Source organism: Mauremys reevesii, linkage group 7 (assembly GCF_016161935.1).
Source record: "Mauremys reevesii isolate NIE-2019 linkage group 7, ASM1616193v1, whole genome shotgun sequence".
Lineage (NCBI taxonomy): Eukaryota > Metazoa > Chordata > Testudines > Geoemydidae > Mauremys > Mauremys reevesii.
Window position 1 is genome coordinate 33,494,169 of NC_052629.1, and position 26,556 is coordinate 33,520,724.

General features: G+C 45.2%; 2 long non-coding RNA genes across 3 annotated transcripts in view; one reads left to right on the top strand and one right to left on the bottom strand.

The window, feature by feature from the left end:
* Nucleotides 1–21,639, top strand: part of LOC120369312 — a 44,700-nt gene extending 23,061 nt beyond the window's left edge. For both annotated transcript variants that reach the window (XR_005583059.1, XR_005583061.1), the window contains exons 2-5: nt 9,362–9,626; nt 16,017–16,193; nt 19,116–19,170; nt 20,991–21,639. This is a non-coding gene — a long non-coding RNA (uncharacterized LOC120369312). The remainder of the gene's footprint in view (nt 1–9,361; nt 9,627–16,016; nt 16,194–19,115; nt 19,171–20,990) is intronic.
* On the bottom strand, nt 9,524–18,363 carry LOC120369313. Its single transcript, XR_005583062.1, has 3 exons — nt 18,188–18,363; nt 10,160–10,785; nt 9,524–9,856 (listed from the first exon to the last, which is right to left on the bottom strand). It is a non-coding gene; the product is annotated as an uncharacterized LOC120369313 (long non-coding RNA).
* Nucleotides 21,640–26,556: the final 4,917 nt, after the last annotated feature.

Sequence of the window (26,556 nt, forward strand, 5' to 3'; positions counted from 1 at the left end):
GCAGTTATGTTTTTGTTGATGGGCATGTACAAAGCTGCCTAAGAGAATGTCAACACTTTGCTGTGGGTGTAATTCCCAGCTCGAGGGGACATGCTCTCACATGCTCTGACCAAGCTAGCGTGCTAAAATAGAGTGTAGCTTCAGTAGTGCAAAAGCTACCTGTCTGAGACATGAGGCACAACATTGGGGTGTCTGGCCTCTCACACTGCTCAGGCCCCTGCAGCTGCACTCTATTTTTAGCATGCTAGCTTGATGAGAGCAAACATGGCTATGTCTCCTCAACCTGGAAATGACATCCTCAGATTGAAGTGAAGATATACCCTCAGGCTTGAAGGTGCCCTACTGCTTAAGAGCTGCTTGGAGCCTTTGTTCATGCTTAAGCTTTAGCAGGATTCTAATATGAGATGTTTCCCTCCCACCCCCCAGGAGGGCCTGAGGTTTAAGGCTCTGTTCTAGTTAATATGTGTTTATACAAAGCTGAACAGCTCCAACAAGAGAGATTGAGCGAGATCAGCCACAGAACACTCAATCACTCGGTGCCCAGGGTGCTCACCTGGGCGGCGTGAGACCCAAGTTCAAGTCCCTGCTCCAGATTGGACAGAGCAGGGATTTGAAAGCAGGTCTCCACATCCCAGGTGAGTGCCTTGATCATTCACCCATTGGCTATAATGGGGCAGAGGTGTCTGTCTCCCCTTTTTTGAGGAAAAAGGCTGACCTGGTTTAGGTGCCTAAGTCCAGGAGATTGTTCACAGCTGAGAATCCTGAGGGCGGGTAAGCATCTCCCCTTAGGGTCTGGGCACCTGACTGACTGGCCAAAGTCTGTTTGTGGATGTAGGCCCTAAGCCCTTTCCTCTTGCACTTCGCTCCTGGCTAGCCTAATTGGATTTGCACTCAGTTAGCTGGTTTCTGAGAATCCCTTTCTTAGGTGCCTAACTCTCCTCTTGGCAAGACTGGCAGGGGCCTATCTTGAAGCTGTGAATTCTACTTGGGGGCAGGGCTCCTAAGTCCCCTTTTTGAATCCAGTCCTTGCCCCAGGTCTGTCCACCAGCCATACGCCCTCTTGAGACGAGACAGTGCACAGTAGGCAGCAGCAGCTTCTACAGTACGTGGGTTGAAGGATTTGCTGAAGCTCAGCTACACAAGTGCTTTGCATCTGGGTGGAAGAATCTGTTCCCATCCATTGCACCCAACATGCAGTGGAACAAGTGAAGTTCTATCGTGCAGCACTGAGGAGATGGGAAAGATGTGGAGATCCTGTGTCCCGCCTGTGTACCATGGAGCCCAGCTGGTGCCAGACATTTCTATCATGCTGCTTGCTCACTGTGGATATTTTATAAACTTAAATGGAAGAACTAATGAAACATGCCTTGATAAGGGTGATTTAAAAAAACACCCCATTTAAATGACATTATAGGGTAAAATGTTTTCTGTACAGTTACTGTTTTGCAGATATTTTTGGATTAAGCAGGTTTTCCTATTACCAGTTTATTTCTGTGCCATGTATTCAGTGGTCTCTTGTCTTCCAAATATGCATCTGACTTCCATGCACACAGAGTAAGCATTGAATAGAATCTCAATGGGCACAGCCTGGTGTAGGGAGCGCCAGGCAATACAAATCACTGGGAGCGCTTCCTGAGTAAAGATTGACTAAAAATGAAAGAAGGGCTTTACGCTTTGCCTTAGGTGAACAACAGTCAGTGTTCACTGAACTTCCCTCTGATGTGTGTCCATATCCCTCCAAGCAAATCTTTGGCAAAGTTAAAGGTGTCTTCACAGACAAATAGTTTGTGCCATCTATATAACTTCCATGTTGTGTCCAGGTGACACAGTCAAAACTTTCCCAAGATTTTGTAAAAATTGTGCAAAGTGAAACCACCAAAGTTCTGCCTGCTTCTGGTACATTAGAATTGCCCTGCTAGCTTTAGTGGGCTCCAAAGTGATCTTGGCTTCAGAATAGCTCTGAAGAAAGTTTAGTGGTCAAATGCTGCACAGTGCCTCTAAGGCAGACAGCACAGAACCCTCAGCCCAGGGGAAGAAGGGCTTTAAGCCACCTTTGTGCTCTCCTGATTCAGGGCTGCTCTGGGGGTTGGAGAGGCCCATGGTGTAACTTAAACAAATGGGGCAGGGGTGTGTGTGTGTGTGTGTGTGTGTGTGTGTAAGTTATGGCAGTCTCCTGGGAGTGTCCTATGGGCTGCAGCAAAACCTGGAATTTTTGCTGTGCTCTGGCCCTGCCCCAGCATATCTCTCCCCCAGCACACTGCCTCTGCCGGAGCGTACCAGGGGGCCTTTGGGAGGCAGTGTTCATAGAATCATAGAATATCAGGGTTGGAAGGGACCTCAGGAGGTCATCTAGTCCAACCCCCTGCTCAAAGCAGGACCAATTCCCAACTAAATCATCCCAGCCAGGGCTGTGCTCCACAGTGCCCGCGCTAGGGGAATCCTCCCCAGCCAGAATGGGGGACTTTAGGGACTCTTTACCCAATTTTGGCCAGAGCAAGGGAGAGGATCTCACTGTGAGGCTTGTATTTGAAGATTTATGTGGAAAAACAAAATTAAAATACATAATGTGAAAAACCAACTCTGTGTCAGGAAGAGATCTTTTCGGCTGTACACTAATCTGCCTTTCAGCACACCCGTGGCGTACTCCATTGACGTCATTGTCAAAACTCCCATTGAATTCAGTGGGAACGGGATCAGGCATCTGTACTAGCAGTTCACTCCAAATGTGGAGAATTATTCTTTCGATGACAATATTTCCCAGTTTAGTTCACTTGATTATTATTAGGTCCTTATGTAGTGCTCATGTTTTTGGTTAGCTTGTCTGAGTCAGTAAGATTAGAAAGCCCCATAAGCATCTCTGCTGCTTTCTGACCTTTGATCAAATGTTCTTCTGGTGCCGTTCTTAAAAAAGCAGAAGAAGAATGTCAGAAGATACAGACTGTTGTACCAATGACTGTCATTATTTTTCCCATGACCTGACCCTACTATATATATGGAGTAGCACCGTAGAAGTTTCTGCACAATAAACTAATAGCTTAATATATCAACAGTCAAATCCTTTCTAGTAATGTACTGACAGAAGTCACTTTGACATAAATATTTTAACAAGGATGAATTGATTGAAATGCTCAGGCTAAGTCCTGTGCTCAAGGATTGTTCTGTCTGAGTAGAAACATTGTGAGGAACACATGGTTTGGTCCATTTTGAATAAAATCAAGAGCTAGATTATTTTTAGCTGTTACTGGCAAATAATTCACTTTCTGATTTTTCAGGCTTCTTACTCTGCTCACATGCCATAGATTTAAATACCCTGGGCCCATGTTTTCAATTGGTGTCAACTGTAGTTCCACTAACTTCAGTGGAGTTATGCCCACTTTGATTGGTTGAGGATTTGGCGCCTGGCAGTGAATTATTACGCTCAGTTAATGGGTCTAGTTCTATTCAAGTTGCAAGGGTGAAGCTTCCATTGACTTGATTGTGAGTTGCAGCTGTGTAATTGAGAATAGGAGATGCCCCAAAGAAGCTAATTTAAGTTATTCTAATTAATACTGTTTTAAAAATATTTCTTTGGTACTGTTTCAGTTTCTATTCTTTTGCATCCACATACAGAGTGGAGGAAATGTGCCTTATAATCTGCAATAGCTAGGTGCATACAAGCCCTCTGGAGCCAGCAAAGACAAAAATCAGTGTTTGAAAACACACACGTCTGTTTTTCTCCTTCCAGAGCACCCCATCTATGGCTTCTCAGCAAGATATTGATGTCCGAGCTTCCCAGAGAAGAGCACCTTCAGCCTAAAAATGTAACAAAATCAAGGAGTACTTAGAGATTAAATTATTTAATTCTGCCCTCAGTTACTTTCATGCATGCCCATTTGGCCAAATTCTGCCCTGATTTACACCTTGTGTGGCTCATTTCATTTTGGGTTTAAAAACCATTTATTCTTTTAATGGGAACATGTGTGCTATAAGTGGTACCAGCTGTTCTGATAGTTCATTCTTTGTCTTCCTGAAAATCTTATTTGGTTAACAGGGGAAAATGTAGACGTCTCTGCTATAACAATTCAACATTTTAAACAATTATTGTTGGTTTATTACTCATATTGCGATATGCTATAGTGCTATATTGCTACAGCGTTGGCTGCTCTATAATCAGCTTTAATTATATTTAATGGGTAACTGAGAAACAAGATTACATATGGGCTACATATGTGATAGAATGAGCACATGTTCCACAAAAGTTTGGGGTCAAACAAACGAAGGGCTATGAGAGGCTATTGCTGATTCAAAGTCATCTGCTTTATTATTGACATTTTGACCATATTTAATGTAGAAGTCACTATCTGCCATAACAGAAGAGTACAGTTATGAAACCATATGGTGGGGGTAAAGTAGTACCTATTTAGGAGGAGGGGAGTGTTTCCATTTCTCCAGTGTGGCTATTGAACTTATGAGCACACTATTAGATTCCAGTTCAATCCACAATGAAGTAATAGATGGTAAACTGAACTTGCGCTCTTGGATTTACAATAATGGGATGGACACGTGGCTGGTGAAATGAAGGCAGCTGGGAGACTCAGGGACTTAGCCAGCTGGTGATATCTCTAGGGAACTTCTATCTTATTGCTGTTCAATAGCTTTGGGGGGCAAGTTCTGTGCTGGGAACTTGACATCAAGTTTGGTAGGACTCTGGGCTGATTGCTGTGTTTTGAAATCTAGGCTTGGTTGCTGACTCTCTAGGCTAGATTATCCTGCAGTTAGGCAAATTAGCACCTGCTTTCTAGCAGGGTTCTTAGCTTAAAGGAAAGATAGTGGAATATATTATTAAACAATCAGTTTGTAAGCACCTAGAGGACAATACGGTTATAAGGAATAGCCCGCATGGATTTGTCAAGAACATATGCCAAACCAGCCTAATTTCTCTCTTTGACAGGGCTACTGGCCTAATGGATAGAGGGGAAGCGGTAGACATAATATATCTTGATTTTGAGTAGGGCTTTTGACTCAGTCCCACATGGCATTCTCATAAGCAAAGTAGGAAAATGTGGTCTAGATTAAATTATTATAAAGTGGGTGTACAACTTGTTGAAAGACCATACTCTGTGGTTCACTGTCAAACTGGGAGACCATATCTAGTGAGGTCCCATAGGAGTCAGTGCTGGGTCTGGCACTATTCAGTGTTTTAATTCATGACTTGGATAATGGAATGGAGAGTTTGCCTATATAATTTGCAGATGGCACCAAGCTGGGAGAGGTTGCAAGCATTTTGGAGGACAGAATTAGAATTCACAATGACATTGAAAAATTGGAGAATTGGTCTGAATACGACAAAATGAAATTCAGTAAAGACAAGTGCAATGTATTTCTCTGAGGAAGGAAAAAATCAATTGCACAATTACAAAATGGGGAATAACTGGCTAAGTGGAAGTACTGCTGAAAAGGATCTGGGGGTTATAGTACATCACAAATTGAATATGAGCCAACAATATGATACAATTGCAAAAAAGGAAAATATTTTTCTGAGGTAAATTAATAGGACTGTTGTATCTAAGAGGTGGGAGATAATTGTCCAGCTCTACTCAGCATAGCTGAGGCCTCAGGTGGAGAATTGACTGATTCTGGTTGCCACATTTTAGGAAAGATGTGGACAAATTGGAGTAAGTCCAGAGGAGAGCATCAAAAATGACAAAAGGGCTAGAAAATCGAACCTATGAGGACAGGTGGAAAAAAACTGTGCATGTTTAGCTTGAGAAAAGAAGACTGAGGGGCAACCTGATTACAGTCTTCAAATATGTTAAGGGCTGTTATAAAGAGATCAATTGTTCTCTGTGTTCTACCAGGGCTGCCTAGAGTGGTGGGGGGCAAGTGGGGCAATTTGCTCTGGGCCCCGCAAGCCCTGGCCCGGCTGCGGTCCAGGTCTTCGGTGGCATTTTGGTGGTGGGGGGCCCCTTCAATGTTGCCAAAGATGCGGAGCGACTGAAGGGCCCCCCAGTGCCGAAATACCCTGTGAGCCCTGGCCCGGAGGCACTTGTACTCACTCGGTGGCAGTCCGAGTCTTTGGCAGCATTTTGGCAGCAGGGGGCCCTTCAGTCGCTCCGGGTCTTCAGCGGCATTTCGGCGGCGGGGGGCCCTTCGGTGCTGCAGAACACACGGAGCGACTGAAGGGCCCCCCCACTGCCAAAATGCCGCCGAAGACCCGGACCACCACTGTGTGAGTACAAGTGCCTCAGCTCCCCTGCTTTGCCCCAGGCCCCCTGAATCCCCTGTGTTCTATCTTCAGTGGACAAGAAGCAATGGGCTTAATCCGCACCAAGGGAGATTTAGATTAGATATTAGGAAAAACTTTCTAACTTTAAGCATAGTTAGTTGGACAAACAGCTGTCAGGGAAAGCCTAGTTTTACTTGGTTCTCCCTCACCACAGGGGTCAGGATTTGATGACTTCTTGAGTGTCCCTTCCAGTTCTACCTGTAGTTCTGACCTTTGGTTAAGCTGATCTCCAATTCAGATCTGAGATCCATCTGTGACAGAAGTGAAGCTGCTGTATGATCTGTAGTCATTTTTGAACACTATTTGTGAACACTATATGTGATCAGATAAGTGAGGGGAAGTTATTTTATATTGGGGTATGAGATTTTGCTGTGTGGATGCACTGATCTAACTTGTACAGAGGCTGTAGGATGAATAAACAGGAAGGGACACAACTGCTGCCCAGCACTAGGACACTAGAACACTACACCCTAGAAAGACAGTGCAAGCTGTTTGGCTTCCAGAATTTTCTGTCTCCAACAGGTGCAAACTTTTTTTGCCAGAGCCAGGAGCCTAGAGATCAAAAGGAAATTAAAGCATTATGAAGGGGAAGGGAAAGGGGAAAAAGTCTTTCACTTCCCAGCAACTATTTGGCAGCCAGATGCCCCTGCTTTAATGTTTTTATGACAAGGTTTCTTTTTCTAACTTTATTTTCATTGTTTTTATATACAGTGTAAATACATAATGAAATAAAACACATAATCATACATGCACAAGATGGAAATACCATATAAACAACAAAATTCAGCGTTCATTATTTGTAAAACCTGAAAAACAAAACAAAACAAAAAAAATAAAAGCCAACCAAACAAAAACCTGAATCCACAAAGGTCATCAGTTATTAAAGTGACTAGATAGATAAATAAGTGAGAACAGAAAAGTATCGGGGACTAATATATACTAAACTTTATGCAATAGTTTCATGTGTTACCAGACTTCATGTTTTTTCCAAGAGTTTTTATTAGACAGTCATTTTTTCCATTAATGCAGTAGTAGAGAGCTCACTAAGCAAGTTTGTATATGAGGCAACAGTTGAAGATTTTCATTTTCTCAAAATAACTCATTTGGTCACTAAAATAGGTACTGCAAATTTCTTAATGTTAACTCAATGCATCTGGCACCCCTAAAATGCACATGTTTGGCAAAGGAAAAATAGCAACACAAAGTTTTTGAGAGAGCACCGAATATGATGATCCAGAACACGTGCATTTTTGACAGGTATAGAGGATGTGTGAAAGGTTTGCATGTCCAACAGTCACTGTGTGTTGCCAATCTAGCTTTAAAGTTAAACAAACATTCTGGAGTCTAGTAATAGCTGTTTAATATCTTGTTCTGGAAGAATCATAATATTAAGCCACAAAAACAGCAAGTCCAGTGTTGCTTTAAGACTAACCAATTTATTTGGGCATGAAAGCTTATGCCCAAATAAATTTGTTAGTCTTTAAGCAGCCACCGGACTCCTTGTTGTTTTTGAGAAGAGAATTAGTAAGATCAGATGCTGTAATCGTCTTAAAGTGTTGTAGGACCCTCATGTAGATGCAAAGATTGGATTTTTCCTTAAGGGTGTGGATAGCCTTTTAAGGTATATAAAAGAAGAAAGGGAACCAAATGGCATAGCAATGACTAACTAGGGGTGGTGTGTGTATAGATCCATTAAATCATGATTTGAAGACTTTAGTAGCAGAGCCAGAGGTTATGGGTCTATTACAGGAGTGGGTGGGCACTATTTTTATCCCAATTGAATTATAAGTATTTATTTGAGCAAAGGAGAAACCTTGAAATGCAATAGGCTAATGATATACATCATTCCTGGGCAGATATTTATTTGGGCTATTCATTTGGTTCTCCCCAGTAAGGAGAGAGGGAGGAGATGCCACCTCTCTATATCTTTGGGAATTTTTTTAAATATATAGTCCGTATTTATAGAAACAATCTTGAATGTATTAGGACAAACCTTAACACCTATATAAGTTATTTCCTTGCATATTTGAGATGGAAAATGCTGAAACTGAGCAGCATCTGGTCTTTTGGATACATTCATTGCTTGTGATTATTCCAGTTAATGCAAAAAACAGAGATCTTTCCATAAATATCAACTTCATTCAATAATGATAGGATTGATAAGGATGGATTCTTCAATAGTTCAAAAATATCAGCATATAAATAAATTTGCATTCCTTCCTGCATTCCTTCAGTGGCTAAATGCTGACGCATGTGCATTGCTAGTGGTTCAAGAGTGAATTAAAAAGGAGAGGTAAGATGGGTTTTCTGTGTAATGTTTCTGTTCAAAAGAAATGATACTTTGTTTTAAGGGGTCAATCTGGTCACTGATTACCATGGTTTTCGGTCCAGAGGGAACAAAATTGCAGAGTCTGGATGGACATAAATCAGATTTGCTCAGAGATCCTGGTTGATACACAAGAGACTACCACCCAGCACCTCACCTGACAGTGGGAGAATTGCGTGATTCCATCATGAGACAGGTGATGGCTTGAGACCTAGAGGTGGTCACCAGGAGATACCAAGAGGGGGTGTCTGAGGTGCAGTCAGTTAACTGTGACACTATTTGTTTTTCTTTGTTTTTTTAACTGCAAAATACATGACCGAATGCCTGCAGCTGCTCCGACGCTGAGACCTAGTTAAATTGTTTATCATAGAGATTTTATCTCCAGTTTTGTGAGGCCAGTGGCTGCAGCTGTTTAAACAGAATATTGAAAATCCTGAATTCAGTTTTTTAATCAGCTATCAACTAAAAAGTAAAATATTTGACATCAGGAAAGCTGAATATTGGAATTTGTTCCATATAAACCACTGTGTTGACTTAAAACGCTCTCCATGAAGTTATGCAAGTTCAGTATGACTATCTAAGTATTGCTATAATTACTGCATATTTATAATATTACTACTACCCTTCTGCCTGTATACTAGATCCCAGATTGAGTCAGGCTAAGTCAGAGGAGGGAAACTATGTCCCCTCACCTGCAGTGCTTCCTATTTCCCATACATCCCAACTCCACTTTTTTATTACAGTCTGTATTTTTATTCTTTTTTTCACAGATCTGAAAACCAAGGTCCCAATCCTGAAAAAAACTGACAAATGCCATTGAAGTCAATGGACACTATGGGCCTGATCCAAATCCAATGGAAAGACTAACTTCCAAGTTTATGGTCAGAAGGGTATAAACAGGTTTGCCAAGATTCTCCTCTCACCCTGACATAAATCAGAAGTAATTCTGTTAGTCAATGGAGATACATCAGTGTAAAACCGATCTAAGTGAGAGAGGATTCAGGCCCATTGATTTCCATGGGAGTGGTCACATTGGTAAGCATTATATGTCTGATCCAGCACTTGTTGAAAACAACGGGAGTTCCATAGGTCCTATGCCCAGCAGCATGTGTCTGACAAATCTAGGCTTATTTTGGATGATGATAGATGTAGTCCACCATAATTCTAATGTGCCAGTTCTCTGTACGTTTATCAAACTTCATATACGTTTGTGAACAAATATTGGCTGTCCTCTGGCATCCGTTCCACCTCCACCTTTATCACTGCTGAAACACATACCATATTCTTTAATTAGGGCTAAGTATGTTTTGGAATCAGTTATATACTTTCCTGAGTTTCTCCCACCCTCCAACTTCACTTTAAAACAGTGCGGCTGAATGAGACTATAGGAAGGAATGTCAAAGGAACCACAGCCCAAAGTTAATCACAACACTTTCTTCATTGTCGGTCAACTTAGTACTGACAGGGACTTAGAAGTCAAGTTGCCTAAGTGAGGAATTTTCCCTAGCTGACTAGGTCCAATCCCTGCGGTCAGCAAGGAAACGTGAATAAAGAACCCAAAGACTTACCAGAAACAAAGTGGTCATTAAGAACATTTGACAGCAGCTGCTAGTTCTTCTCCACTTTAACTTTCCAGGGGAGTGGTTGTAAATTCAAAAACAAATTAAGTATTTTAGCTCTGGAGGATATTGTCTATTTGATCTGATTAGCCTTTGGTTTTGATAAAAATCTAGAGCGTCTGATAGTATTGCTAAAATTCTTAATGCATTTCTCTGGATTTTCTATAGTGTTATAGAATGCAAACTGGTTACATGGGATGATGCCTCTCTAAGCCGGACAGAAAACTATAGATTCCTAAAATTCGACAGGTATAATGTATTAACTTTTTAAGTGGTGCTTCATGTGCCTGGTATATGGTGCAAAGCACATCAGGTGCTGCCCCATGAATCATCAGGAAGGCACCTTTCTTCTTTGAGTGCTGTTCCTATAGGTGCTCCACTTCAGATGACAGTGCATCCTGGTGCTGTTGATCAGAATTTTTGGAAGCAGTGCCTGGTCAGGCTATGCGTGCACCGTAGCTGTCTCGTGGCACCATTGGAGTCTCGTTCAGCATGCGCACGGCCCGATCCCTTCAGTTCCTTCTCAAGAGTCCTTGGCTGAAGATGGAGCTTGGGTCAGTGCGACAACTTCTCCCCTTAGAGATAACAAAAATAGATAGTTTGTAGTGGTTTTTTTTTTTAAAGAGTATTTTAGTTTCTTCCTTCCCTGGGTCCTGGCTCCCTTCAGAGCACGAACCGCAAAAGTTCTCTGTCCACCTGAGACATTAGCTTGATCATGCCAGGCTCCCTGGCTTCAAAAGATGAGGCTCCTGCAGGGAGGACATCCCACGGTGCGACGGACACTCTCTCTGCATGAGATACCTCAGAGAGACGCACATACCATCCAAGTGTGCCCATTGCAACAACTTGAAGGCAAGAGCCAGGCGTGACCGGGATCTCTGCCTCAAAATTATCCTTATGGAAAAACTGCTCCAACTAAGATCAGAAAAGGACACCCCAAAGCTTTCTCCCAAGTGCTCACCAACTCGGTCTGAACCAATCAAGAGCACGGATCCATCCTCTCAAGAAAAAAGGAAGTGAGCCTCAACCTCTCTGCAAAGGGAACCACACAGAAAGAAACAGTGCCCTGTGAGGTCATTACCATTGGTGCCAATGACCCTGAGAGTCAGTATGTATGACTTCCCCGGCACCAGCCACATCATACATAAAAGTAAGGAGTCAAGACACGAACTATGCCATGTCTCCTCTTCGGCACCGACCATACTGACGACCGCATCGGATACAGCACTGACCATGCAACCTCCGCTGGTGCCAATTATGACTGTGACACCTCTGCTTTACTCAGTGCCGACAGACAGCACTGCAGTGGGCCCACCGACCCCAACAAAAGCGAAACAGAAGCTGACTAAACACCTGACTGACACAGATAAAACATCACGTCACATCCACCAACATCACAACAATTTTTAACTCAGAAAGACATCACTGTTGCATCTGTGCCCCAGTCACCTCTCCTCGACACAAAAGGACCACCAGTCCTCACACAACCGACATCACCTACAGCACCATCAATGTTGAGTGACAGTGACAAAGGACCAAGAGGATGGAGTCTTTTCACCACAACGCTCCCCCACACCTCAACATAAATCTACTGGGGAGACACTGTGACCTAAAGACTATCAGGCACAACCTCACTACTCATGGTACAGCCCACCATGGATGGGTCTTCCCATGGCATTCCCCATGCAGTGGCCACCATGGGACCCATGGGCAGCATACAAAGCCCGTTACAATCAAACATTCTCGCCACCTAGAGGAGAGCTCTGATCCGCTCCAGTATCTCCAGTTTCTATGACATTAGTAGCCATGGAGGAGGTGGTCAAGGAACCAGAGGAAGAAACGAGTCCTGAGGAAGTTTCCACTGCACACAATTCTTCTTCCTCTCCTGATGAAGCCATCATGTCACTTCCATCCACACTGGCTGGAGACTTTAAACAATTCCAGGAGTTATTCAAATGCATAGCAATTAGTCAGGACATTCCCCTAGAAGAGGTCCAAGAAAATCAGCATAAGCTGTTAAAAATCTTGCAACCATCCTCTTAATCGAAAATTGCTCTACCCATAAATGATTCCATCCTTGACCCTGCAGAAATAGTCAGGCAGACTCCCACCACCTCCCTTCCAACATGCAAATGGGCAGATGGAAAATATTAAGTGACAGCCAAAGGAATGGACTTCCTGTTTTCCCACTCTCAACCGAATTCTCTAGTGGTTGAAGCAGCTAACCACTGAGCCAAACAAACTCAACACCACTCTACACCACGAGACAAAGACCACAAGCGCCTGGACCTCTTGGGTGGCAAGGTCTATACATCCTCAATGTTACAATTCTAGATTGCCAACTATAGTGCCCTCTTAGCTAAATATGATTACGACAATTATGGAAAACTCTGAGTTTACCTTGGATCTCCTTGAGGATAAGAGAGCACAAATCAAATCTGTGCTCAAAGGACAATTAGTCACCAGGATGGCCCTACAGGCCTCCCTGGAACCTGCTGATACTGTTTTGAAGGCTTGGTCGAGGCCTCTCCTTTACACCAGCACCTACCTGCCCATTTGGTCACCGCCTGCATCACTTTTACCAGGCATGGAAGCACATTACACAAGACCACTGGGTCTTAGAAATAGCCTGATCGTACTATCTCCTCCTCTTTACTTCTTGACCTCCTACCCTACCTCACCCCTTCCCTGTTCCTCTTCAGGGACCCTTCTCATGAGCACCTTTAAAGACTCAAAGTAGATCGCATGTGGCACCAGTATCAATGCAATACAGAGGGAAAGGTTTTTATTCCCACTATTTCCTGATCCAGAAGAAAAGTGGTGGATGGCGCCCGATACAAGACCTACAAAAACTTAAATTCATACGCTCCTAAAAATTCAAGATTGTCACCTTAGGCACAATTATCCCCATGCTCGAATGGGGGGGGGGACTGGTTTTCAGCCCTTGATTTACAAGATGCATATTTCTACATTACTATACATCCTGCTCACAGACGATTCCTCAGATTCAGTGGGACACTGCCATTTTCAATACAGAGTACTTCCATTCGGTCCGTCTACTGCACTGAGAGTATTCTCCAAAACCCTTGCAGTAATCGCAGCTCACCTGCACAAACAAGGGGTCATATTTTTTCGATACCTAGATGATTGCCTTCTCAAAGGACACACATATACAGAGACAGAAACAATCACACAACTGACCATCTCCAAAACCTGGTTGCAATTGAACATCTAGAAGTCAACATTGGTACCCACACAACAACTAGACTTCGTTGGAGCAAAGGTGGACTCAGTTCAAGCCAGAGCATTTCTACCTCAGGCCAGAGTTCAGGCCATAAAACATCTCATAGATACCATCTCCATCTGCCCACAAATCATGGCAAGGACTTGTCTACAACTGCTGGGACACATGGCCATCACTGCATTTGTGGTAAAGCATGCCAAATTACACATGCAGTGTCTACAGGGCTGGCTGAATTCAGTATACAAGCCAACCAAACACAGCCTCCACATAATGGTAACACCATAGGTGGGCAAGACTCAAAAAACCTCTGTGAAGGAATTGCCTTTCACCAAAGACCACTCTCAATCATGATCACATCAGATGCCTCCCTACTGGGCTGGGGGGCACACCTAGATCTCCACACAATACAAGGCAGGTGGTTACCATCGGAGACACACCTCCACATGCTAGAATTCAGAGCAGTAAGGAATGCCTGCCTCCACTTCCTACCACTCGTAAGGAACGAATCAATAGGGGTGCTGACAGACAATGTTATGTGCATGTTCTATATCAACAGACAAGGAGGTGCCCGATCCCACTCCCTATGCACAGAGGCCATGAGGCTATGGAATTGGTGTATCCATCACCACATTGACATTTCAGGATGCCAAAACACCACTGCCGACACACTAAGTAGAAGTTCTGCTCACAGGAGCACGAGTGGGAAATGAATCCTGCTGGGCTACAACAGATACTCCATCAATGGGGGTTTCCCCTCAATTGATTTATTCACCACAGCGCAGAACCATAAATGCCCCCTATTCTGTTCCAGGGTGGGATTAGGGCCCTGATCTTTGGGGGATGCCTTCCTAATCACATAGGAGAGGACACTCATGTATGTATTTCCCCGAATCCCACTACTACACAGGATTCTATGCAAGATCCAGGAAGACAAGGCCAAGATCATCATGATTGCTCCAGCATGGCCCAGACAGACCTAGTACCACTACCTGCTGCATATGTCTGTTCACGCCCCATGAACTCTCCCAGTGAGAGCAGATCTTTCACAAGCCAACTGTCAGATCCTACACCCGACTTGGAGAAACTCCACCTGAAAATGTGGCTTCTCCATGGTTCCATTTACACGAGTTAACCTGTTCAGAACAAGTCAAACGTGTTATTGAACAGCAGACATGAATTCACACGCAATAGTTACCTGCAAAAATGGAAACGGATTTCCACATGGAGCCTAACCAAACAGCCTAACCCCCAGCTCACACCCCTACCTATGGTGCTAGAGTACCTTTTAGAGCTGAAGAACTCAGGTCTGTCCTTAAGCTCTATTGAGGTACACCTCATGGTGATCAACATTTTCCATGAGAAGCTCGGCAGATTCTCAATATTTACATATCCAACTACAAAACACTTTCTAGCTGGCCTCCAGAATTTCCACCCTGATGTACACTTACCCACTCCCTCGTGGGACCTAAACCTTGTCCTCAAGGAACTCATGAGACCTTTTTTTTAGCCTCTGGCTACCTGCTCCTTACTCCACATGTCCATGAAGCTAGCATTCCTGGTGGCTATCACATCTGCGAGAAGGGTTAGTGAGATAAACGCACTAATGGCAAATCCACCATACACGATCTTCAGAGAAAAGGGCACACTGTGACCTCACCTGAAATTCCTTCCCAAAGTGGCAACCTTCCACATTAACCAACCTATTCATCTCCCTACATTCCATCCTAAACCTCACAAAAATTCCCAGGAAGCAGCATTACGCACCCTGGACATTAGGCAAGTGATAGCCTTCTACCTAGACAGAATGAACCCTTTCCGTAAATCCCCGAGGCTCTTTACCTTGATGAATGGTCCAAAGGGGCTGCCATATCCAAACAGAGGCTTTTTAAGTGGATATTTAGCTGCATTCATTTGTGTTACCAAACAAATAAGACAGAACCCCTGATAGGGATCAGATCCCACTCTACACAGGCCATGGCAACATCCATTGCATTCCTGTCCAATGTATCTATTTCAGAAATTTGAAGGCTGCCACATGGGTATCAGAACATACTTTCACTAATCACTATGCGATCACACAGGATTCCACGGCTGATGCCATACTAGGCCTTAAGGCCCTCTCCTCTTCCACTATGCATACAACTCCAAAGTCCCCCCAGCTGTAAAGGGCACTGTTCTACATTCACCTGAACTGGAGCACCCACAGGGGCAGCACTTGAAGAAGAGAGGGTTACTCACCTTATGCAGTAACTGTGGTTCTTTGAGATATGTGGCCATGTGGGTGCTCCACTACCCACCCTCCTCCCCCACTTTGGAGTTCGATACTAGGACTCTATGGTAGAGAAGGAACTGAGGGGGTCGGGCTGTGTGCACATGCTGAACAAGACTCCAACAGCGCTGTGAGACAGCTCTGGTGCATGCACAGCCCGACCAGGCACTACTACCAAAAATCTCCAATCAACAGCGCTGGGACGCACTGTCACCTGACCACCACAAGGACACCCATCTCGAAGAATCTCAGTTACTGCACAAGGTGAGTAACCCTCTCTTATGTTCCACCAGAATGTACAAACTGCAGAGAAGCATTGCTGCAACCCACTGCAATACAGAAGCTACAGTAAACACAGAAGTAAAGGGCCCTGGTGGAAAAGAAGCACAAGTTCAAGGACACTTCCAGGAAAAATGTTTGGTTTGGGCAAAAGATTCCAGACAGGGCACTCAACTTGAATAACTCTTCTGGTAATATGCTCTGAGTATATTTGATAGCTAAATGCCATGAAACTAATTGAGAATGTCAAATCTTTCAGTGGTGGGGTCAGAAGGAAATTGTTGCTAATTTAATCACAAGAATTGCAGACAATATTTTTCTTTATGTAATTACAAAACTTTTCAGTAGCAGAATGAGTAAGGCCACTTAAGACAGTAAATCTGCTCAGTGCAACAATAATGAGGGGTTTTTTTTTTCCTCCAAAAGGCACCTAAAATGTTAGTGTTAGTAGTGCAGTCACAGAGTAGCTGTCAGTAGGGGAAAAAAAAAGAGAACTCTCAAACAAATTGTAGCGGGTTTACCCTGCTCCTGCCCTGAAGGGCTTAAAACAGCCCAGGAGAGGGCTGTGGCTGGGGCAAGGAGCCTGGGCTGATTGGGGAAAGTAGGCTCAGCTGTGGCCATGCCCCAGTCAGGCCCAGCTGGCCCCTATAAGAGGCTGTGAGCCGGAAGCCTAGACAGTCTCTCTCTAGTTGTAGAGGGAGATGGACCTGGTTAGGTCCCTGCAGCCAGGTATCTAGAGTGGAGCAGGGCTGGGGAAAGGCCAAGGGAGCCAGGGAGCTCTGGCCTAGGAAAGTCCCCAGCTGCAGGCCTTGTAAAGCCTATTAGATACTGGGTTGCAGGGGCAGCCCATGGGTAGCCAGAGGCAGCAGGTCCAAACCCCTTTGCCTGTGATGAGTGGCTTATACTGCAGTCTGCCCCAGTGAACAGGGGCTAGAGGGAGACTGGGCAGTAGCCAAGACTGAGGTGAAGTGGGGATAGTGGGTGGGGGGTTCCCCTGGAAGGGGGAGACCCAGAACAGTGGGGGTACTGCCAGGGGGCAGCACCCAGTTAAAGGGGCACTGGGGGTCCTGGGAGGGACATGGGGGGCCAAGCTGTGGCAGATCACCAGCCTGCAGAGGGTGCCCCAGGCTGGACACTGAGCTAATTCCCTGAGAGACCAGAGGAGGCACTGCAGGGGTGAGTCTGCCCCCTTACACAAATCATTAGGGTGACTGCAAATTAAAGGGGAAAAAGTACAAGCAATTATTTATGATCACAAATCTGTACAACACAAATGCAGCTCCCACCTCTGGATACAGAGACTTCCCCAGAAATGGAACAACTACAGCATGTTACTTGATTCATTGGTACTTTGCTTGACCCAAAAGGGCCGACATCACTTTTGAAAGTGGGACTTGGACTCCTAAATCACTTCTGTGTTTTTGAAAATGTTATTTCTAATCCTCAGTGAAGTTCTTCTAAAGTCACCTGCCAAGGACTGTGTTGCTTTTAAATAAGAAGGAACCTAAGCTGTAGCTATGCAGTCCAAAGTCAGATTAAGAAAGTAAGCCTTCGCATGCACCTGAGTTGAATTCAATATAACAGATTTATCATTAGAAAAAAAATAAAGGTGTGGAGGTGAAATGTGGAAAAAGCTTCCTGAATTGGAAAGGATGTGAAAAAGAATGTCACATATCCTTAAGTTCCTTATTTCTTGGTATGTTATTCAACATGACTTGGACTAAGTAGCAAGCTTCAGAAATATACAGCTAAAGGACAAAATAGAATTTACTGGAAGGATAGCAGGATTAGCACATTCAAGCTAAGTGATAACTTTTCGAGGAAAAGTGACTGTCTGCCTGTGCCTTAAAGAAGACAGACTTTCCAACTCTTTCCTGTTGTCTAGATGCTATCTTTAGCATTCTTTGTTCCTAGACTTTCTATTCTTTGTTATCATATAGAAATCTCTGATTTCCCTTTAATCAGAAGACCTTATTTCCTATTTGATATCATACACAGTGTTGCATTGCAAAGAAAGAACAGTTAGTTCATTAGGAACAAAACAGGGTTGGGTGAGCTAGGAAATTCAAAATCCCTATGGTGTAATAATTACTTTACAGTAAGTAATTTGTTTTTGCTGCCCTCTGCAACCCCACTTAAGTCAATTAGGCTCAGATCATTCAATGGGAGATTGGCACCCAAATACCTTTGAGGATCCGGGCCTTACTCCTTCTATGACAGATGGCTTGGTGGTTAAGAGGCAAGACCTAAATTCTGGCCTTCTGCTAGGCCACAGCCTGGGGCTTTCCAGGCTAGAGCTCCCCAGCCCTGCTTCACTCAGGTACTTTGTCTCTAGCTCCCTGCAGCCAGGCCTATCTCTCTCTACAAACAGAGAGAGACTTCTGAGCGCCTGGCTCCCAGCCTCTTTATACAGGCCATCTGTGGCCTGATTGGGGCATGGCCCAGCTGCAGCCACTTCCCAATCAGCCCAGTTTAGTAGCTCCCAGCCACAACCTTCCCCCAGGGCTGTTTTAAGCCCTTCAGGCCAGCAGCAGGGTAAGCACTCTGCTACACTGAGTTTTCAATGAAGAATGATCCTATCAAGCTTTTTGCCAAGCGAACTGCTTCATGGTGAAGGGAGTATAGCCACATTTTGGTGAATCTCTGTTGTGAGGCCAGTAAAACTGTAGACTTCAGCAAAAGCACCAGAAATGACATATAGCTAAAAAGCTGGCAGCTCTGTGTGAGATTTTCCAGACAGATGACCAGTGCAGGAAGCATATTAAAAAGCTGAACAGTGAGTGCTGGAAGACCAGGGACAAGAACCACACCTCAGGCAACTCGCCAATGCCAGGCCCATTTTATGTTGGTTTTGACCAGGTTCTGGGCACTGCACCCAGCACAGAGCCAATCATGCTTCGTGACATCCTGGTCAGCCGGGATGGTGCCCTGTTGGCCCCTGAATCCAGCATGGGGACTGGTGGGAGCCAGCAGCAGGCTCCTAGAGCGAAGTTTGAAGTGTCTTTTTAACCAGTCCCAGAGTAGGCTGTAGATCAGGATCAACAGCAAATTCTCAATCCCTATTTGGGAGAGTGTTTGACTTTTCCCCTCTTTCCTCCCCTCCCCTGGAACAGCCTGCTACCGAGCCAGCAGCACACCCACTGGAGCCAGAAGCTTCCCCAGAGTCTGGTAAGTGTATGACTCAAATGTACAGTTTATTATCACAGGAACGGGAAGGATTTCTGCTCTAAGAAGCATTACAAAATTGATGAGCCTCAGCTACCAGCATGTGGCCACTAATGGCAGATTGTACCTTGGCCTCCCCCATTCCCCTCCCCATCGCCACATGGAGTTCAAAATGGTGACCTGGAATTTCAAACAATCCTTACAGCTGTTTATGAATATCTTAACTGTTAAATCACAGAAGTCCTTTCAGTAATAAGAAATTTGACTCCTGGCTCTATGGTGCTGCCTGTAAACAGTGAACTGAGTGTATGTGTTTGGGAAGCAGTATTCTGTTTCCAAATCTAGTCCATTTCAGCTAGCAGGGCTGGTGCAACCATTTAGGTGACCTAGGTAGTCACCTAGGGCGCTAGGATTTGGGGGGTGGCATTTTCTTCGGCAGCGACCGCGGCGGCCGGATCTTCGGTCGCCCCAGTCGCCGCCGGCATTTAGGTGGAGGGATCTGGGGCAGGGGAGCACGGGGAGGGCCGCCTGCAGCAAGTAAGTGGGGGGGGTGGCACGCAGGGGAACTCCCCACTCCAGCTCACCCCTGCCCCGCCTCTTCCCCGAGCACGCCATGGCTGCTTCACTTCTCCCGCCTCCCAGGCTTGTGGTGCCAATCAGCTTACGCACCACAAGCCTGGGAGGTGGGAGAAGTGAAGCAGCGACAGTGTGCTCGGGGTGGGGGCGGAGCAGGGGTGAGCTGGGGCAGCGGGGGTGCCTCAGAGTGGAGGGTGGGGAGCTGCCGCAGGGGGGCGCCTTAGGGCGGAGAGGGTGAGCTGCTGCGGGGGGGGGGGGGTGCCTCAGCGCGGGGACTGGGGAGAGCGCAAGGTGGAAGTTTCACCTAGGGCGCAAAACATCCTTGCGCCGGCCCTGTCAGCTAGCGAGAGTCCATGCAGTCTGTGGGCCCAAAATCATTTCTCCAAAGTATAAGTGGGGTCTCAGTTTTTTCCCAGACCTGTGCTGGATGTGGAGTGGAGAAAAGCTGTAGATTTCAGCATGTTTGCGTACAGCAATAACTGGGTAAACCATCTGTGAGCTAATACAGCATCATGTTGATTTCCCCCATGGATTCTGACTCAATCCTGGCAGCTGATAGCTGCAAGCATTTCCTGAAGCAGGAGCTCCAGATAGCTAGTTATACAATGTGGGGAAGGGTGTATTTTCCAGGCCCCCTTTATAGCTGACTAATCCACTCCACTCACAAGTGTGCTGTCTAAATGCGTTAGTTGCAAGCATTTCCTGAAGCAGGAGCTCCAGATAGCTAGTTATACAATGTGGGGAAGGGTGTATTTTCCAGGCCCCCTTTATAGCTGACTAATCCACTCCACTCACAAGTGTGCTGTCTAAATGCGTTAGTTGCATACACTGCAGGTTTCCTTCCAACAGCTTGGAATAACATTCCTATCTGGCAATAGGACATGAGAACAATTATGCCTTCCAAAATGTGAAAGACCTAAAATAACAGAAAAGCCTTTTGCAGACAAGACACTATACCCGTCTCCCTCACCCCCCACCCCCCATATGGCAATTAGTTATGAAATTTCTATGAAACAGAAAAAAGGTTATAATTTTAAATGTACCATTGTCTCTACACTTCTGTAGCTACAATTAACAAGGCCGTATCCAGAGACAGTATGAGGTGTGAAACACCCTTTCACACTATGTGTTGGTTCACTTTAGAAACGTTACACATTTTCTGTCCTTGAGATTCCACAGTAGTTAATTCTGTGCTCCTCCTATGGGCTAGTTTAGACAGCAGTCTTCTGTTTCCTGGCCTGTTTCAGGCCCCTCAGCCTGCACTGCCTGCTGTTCTTCAGGAACTCAATCTCTATGCCAACGTACCTTCACTGAATGTTCCAGAAGGAAGCGCTTCCGTGATCAAGTTCTGAGAGGGCAGACCAGAGGTCCAGTACCAGAAGAGGGACAACAGACTGGAATAACGGCATGCTGACAGGCAGGAGGAAAGACTGAGGCACGCTGCCCCGGTGGAGGACAGGGTTTCAACGAGGGAGCAGGCACTTGCAAAGCAGTTCCTAAGTGGCTAAGGAAGGAGAACAGATTTCAACAGAGAGAACTATTCCAGCACCTCCTGTCCATAATGGCTCCTGCTGCCTCCTGAGCACCATGATATGATGATCACCCTGCAATGTACCCTCAGTCCAGCAGTAGCTTGGACAACTCCATTTCAGGGCAGCCCATGCATTCATGACTCATGAGCAGCTGGGCCAAGGTAACTAAACCCCATGCAGCCTTCCCACTTCACCCCCTCTGGTGGAACCTCTGCTGCCAAGTGAGGGGAAAATGTGTAAAGCAGGGAAAGGAGAATGTGGGGCCAAGGGACATGCAGCTGTAGGGGGATTATGTCATTATTTACTATTTCCTGCCCTTTTTTGTGTCTGGTTTTGTAATGGCAGCTGGACTGGTTTACTATTTTAAGACATATTTATAAATAAGGCTTATGTTTTCAGGAAAGTTTATTGCTATCATTGCATCACGTCATACAATCATGATTTGAGATGATAAACCTACAAACATGTTCAGGATCAGTTAAGCATTAGTAAGCAAGCAGTATTCCTCCATTTAGCTAGGTACAGCAATTCACATTTCTATACATTGTCAATATACTCATTCTGCCCCTCCTACCCCCCCGTCTCCCACACATTCACTATTCATCATGTCATTCAGTCTTACATTGCATGGCAATCAAGCCCACCCGCCTCCCAAGCACAGCCCTCCCACTCCCAAAAAATGGACCCACTTTTCCCCACAAGCAGATTTGTACAGATATTATTCCCCCCTCTTCTATTGGGCCAGGCAAGTCCATAAGGTGAGAACACAAAGCATCCCCTACTTCTGCTGCCTTGGTGAAACCAGCTCCCGCAGAGGTAGGTGCACTTTCTGGCTGAACATACCAACCCAGCGTCCCCTCGCTGTCATAGGCCTATTCAGGAAGGTTGTGAAGAGTGCAGCAAGCCACAGTTATGTTCACAGCATTGATGACTGGAATCCAAACAGGTCTGTAGACACCTCCAAGGGGATTTTAATCTGCCAAAAGCGTATTCAACAACCATTCTGCACCTGCTGAGAATGGAATGAAACCTCCTTTTGCCAGGGTATCTGAGGCCTGGTCTACACTAGGGTGGGGGGTCGAACTAAGGTACGCGACTTCAGCTACGCGAATAGTGTAGCTGAAGTCGAACTATCTTAGTTCGAGTTACTTACCCGTCCAGACACCGCGGGATCGAAGTCCGCGGCTCCCCCGTCGACTCCGCCACCGCCGTTTGCGGTGGTGGAGTTCCGGAGTCGACGGGAGCGCGTTCGGAGTTCGAACTATCGCGTCTAGATTAGACGCGATAGTTCGAACTCAGAGAAGTCGAACACTACGCGTCAACCCGGCAGGTAAGTATAGACCTACCCTGAGATAAGGGTATGGTTTCATAAGCCAAGGCAAAAGTGGGTATTCAGGGGTCCCCCAGAATAACAGTGAGGACAGTAACCTTGTTTATGTCAATTGATAGGACTAGCCTCCCAGCCTGTCCATGAATATAAACTTCTGAGCAGCCGAAAACTGTGGCATCATGAACTTTTCCAGTACAGCCCACATTGACATGCATAAATGTGCCTCTCTGGTCCACTAGTGCCTGTATAATAATGGAGTAGTATCCTTTGTGGTTTATGTATTTGTGCCCCTTGAGGAGGGCAAACTATGGGAGGGTGAGTCCCATCAATGGCCCTGACACAGGCAGGAAACCCCATTCTCTCAAAGCCACAAATCACCGCTGGAATATCTTTAATGCCTGCCACCTTGAGGTAAACCACATGCCTGATTGCCTCAATTACTGTGCCACAACTTTACCCACAGTCGACTTTCCAACTCCAAACTGATTGGCAACAGGTCTGTAGCAGTCTGGGGTAGCCAGCTACCAGACGTCTATAGTAACCCGCTTCTGGACTGGCAAGGGTGACCTGAGTTGTGTTTCATTATGCTGGGGTGGGGTGGGGGCAAGCTGCTCACAGAACTCCAGAAATATAGCTTTCTGAATCCACTGCTGGCCATCCCAGATGCTCTGCCATTTTCCCGACACAGGAGTGAAAGTGCAAGCAAGAGAAGTTCATCAAAAGGCTCCTCTTCCATGTTGCTGATTCCAGTGGCTAGGAGCACACAGACCCGAAGGACTGCTTGGCAGGCTGTGTTGGCAGCCCTGTAACATGCAGGGCGGGCAGTCAAGGTTTCCTGCAGTGCACCACTATCCTAGGTTTAGAGCAGCCACATTTCAGGGGCGAGGGATTCTGGAATAGGGTTACTTTGACTCAGGTCTCTGTGTTACACTGTGGATGCCGGAGCCCCAGGTTTCAAGCACAGATTAGAAAATCTTAATGGAGGGTTAGTGAGACAAGGTAGCTGAAGTAATACCTTTCTTTGAACTAACTTCTGTTGGTGAGAGAGACAAGCTTTCAAGCTTATTCAGAGATCTTCAGGTCTGGGAAACTTAGGAAGTAGATGTTGCTGTTGAGTTTTACTTCCTTTTTCTTCATATTATGGCTTAAAAAACAATGTAGATGCTCAAGACCCAGGGCTCCCTTACATGGCTCAACTGTCAAGTCCTACTAACCTAGGGCTTATACTGCAGTGTAGACATGCCCTCAAGGAGCAGCATGGCACATTGTAAACAGTTAGAAGCTGTTGGAAAATACAGAACTGACAGGAACTTTTAATCACTGTGAAACTTTTGGAAGGAAAAATGGCGTAATGTGGACAGTTTTGCACTGTCTGAAGTGGTTCCAGCTCCTTATAATCCACTTTTTCCTTCCTTGAACAATCTGGATTCTAAAGCCCTTGGCGCTGTGGATATAATCATGCCCACAGTCCAAAACAATCAGGGTGGTGGTACCTGGGCAGATGTGAAGGTTAAAAACTTTTGCCCAGAGGAGAGCTCAGCCATAATGAAAGAAATAGGTCACTGGCTCCAAAGCAGGGGCATAGAGGAAGTGCTAAAGTGGCTTGTGAAAACTGGGGAACAGGTTGAATTTTGTGATCTGATTAGAGGAGATTGGGAGAGAATTTTGCAAAGGGGCGTCAGCTCTGGGGTTGGGCAGCGTATTCCACAGGGCTATGGAGCTTAGGGACAGTGGCAGTTCCTGTGATCAGAGCTTATCTGAGTTTTATTCAGGTCTGTTGTGGCAATCCTCATTGTTGGTGCAGTTAAGCAGAAACTGAACAAGCCCTGGGCAGAATACGAAGAGTGACTTTTTTTTTTTGCTTATTCTCTGATCGTGAATAATTCAGTTTGTGGGTAGTTTGGACCATCACAACTTGTTATAGATGGGCAGCTTCCAGAGGTGAGAGAGGCAGCTAAAATGGGGTTTGATAGGGGCTGTACTTGCATTCAGATGTCAGTTGAAAAAGCGCATAATGTGCTTGTTGGTGTACCCAGGGGGGTAAGGAATCTGAGGGTAACACAGGAACCCCTGGGTATTGGAAAGGATGTGGCCAAGAAAAAGGAGGCGGCCGTGAGAGCCCCTGGATCACGTTTTCTGAGGTACAGAGGCATAATTAGGAACTGGAGGAAGAGGTGAAGAAGCTTTAGGAGCTGACCTTGGGGACAGGGCATAGTCCACCAGTTGGAACTGTTTCCTCCACCCCCACTAGGGATACTGCACCTCCTCCCAGTCATCGAGGATTTACTCACATTATTTTGGATGAGTGAGGATGCCTCAATGTGTTATCAGTTATGTGAAGCATTTGTAGGCAAACTGTATTTGATAGTGGAAGGTCTGTCTCTTTAACATCTAGAATTCAGGCAGGGGATGTCTCATAACAGAGTATTACCATGATCAGTGTGACAGGGCAAGGAGCCACTGTCTGGCTTACTAAACCCTTAGATGTCACTGTAGGTAGTTTTCTGTTACTCATAGCTGTGTGGATGATTCTTCTACAGGGATTTTAGGAGCAGATTGGATGAACGCTGGGGGTTGTATGGTGCATTTGCTGTGGAATACCTCTAAGGACAAAGAGAACATATCGCTATGGCTCACACAGTCTTTACAGTTAAGGAGGTTCATTCTTTAGATTGGCAGAAGCATGTGACGGATGCTGAGGTTTTGGAGCTGTGCATGCCACTTGTTGAATTGTTTGCTGAAGACGAGTGTGGGAGGATAGATGTATGTTCCAGGTTTGGGGACAGGATTTTCCCTCCCCAGAAATAGTATCGGTACCCTAGAGAGGCAGCGGACTCTGTCCATGTGATTATTTACAGCCTGAGACAACAGAAAGCAGCCATCCTTAAAGGACTGTGTGTGGGAGTACATTTTGCAGAGAGAGGGATGCAAAGTGTGCTAAGCTGAAAAAAAGAATATAAAAGGCAGAGGTAAGCTTGAATCTGCCAAAAACACTGGCTGAAAACTGGATCACTCTGGGTGAAAAGATAGAAAGTTTACAATCCCAGATTCAGTAGCCAACAAGGCCTTGGGAAATGTTTTACTTGGCAATGAAAAACTGATGCTGAGTGATTTCAGGAAATGTGAAGTTAAAAGGTGTTTTGCACAGACTTTCAGAACACGGCAAAGCTCAGAGGAGAATAACACTTGCATTGCCCTGGCTGTCTAAAATGTTAGAGGGGAAGTGCAAGTGTTTAAAAGGATGTCTATAATCAGACAACAATAAAAACAAAAAAGAGAAGGGGGAAATACCTAGTAAGTGAAGAAGAAAAAATGAATAACACAACAGCTACCATTGCCTATCAGAGAAAGAATAGTCAAAAATGTAGCAGCAGAACTACTGAAATCTATGTTGGCTGAGCCTCAGAAAAGAACAGAGAAATCAAAGTGTCAGTAAAATGTAATGTTGCTAAAATATAGCAATTAGCAGAGCCCAGACCCAAAACAACAACAACAAAGTTCTCTCGCCTGTGAAAAACATATTCAAAGCTTCAGAGTGGTAGCCGTGTTAGTCTGTATCAGCAAAAAGAATGAGGGTGGAAAAATAGAATTGCAGTTTAGAATGTGAGCTGCTTAATTTAGGGGAAGGCAAGTGAAAAATGAGAAGTTATTTTTATGGCCAAGCTTCTGGCAATGAGTATGAAGTGAGGGAGCAGGGATTTGTGCAATATGTCTGAGATAAAAAGCCCTTCAAAAAGCCATTTGGGAGGGTCCTGTATATGTAATGGACAAAGCTAGTCCATCAGTATATCTGGTTTGGGTAAAGGATGAAAAGGGGTGGTGAATCAATGGGTTGCATGTTATGCAGATGAAACCATACAAGGGGAAGGACAGGAGGGAATCTACTGATGTAAAAAAGAGGGAAGTGAGAATAATTGTTTTCTCTCAGGTTTTGATCATCTTGCGAGGCAT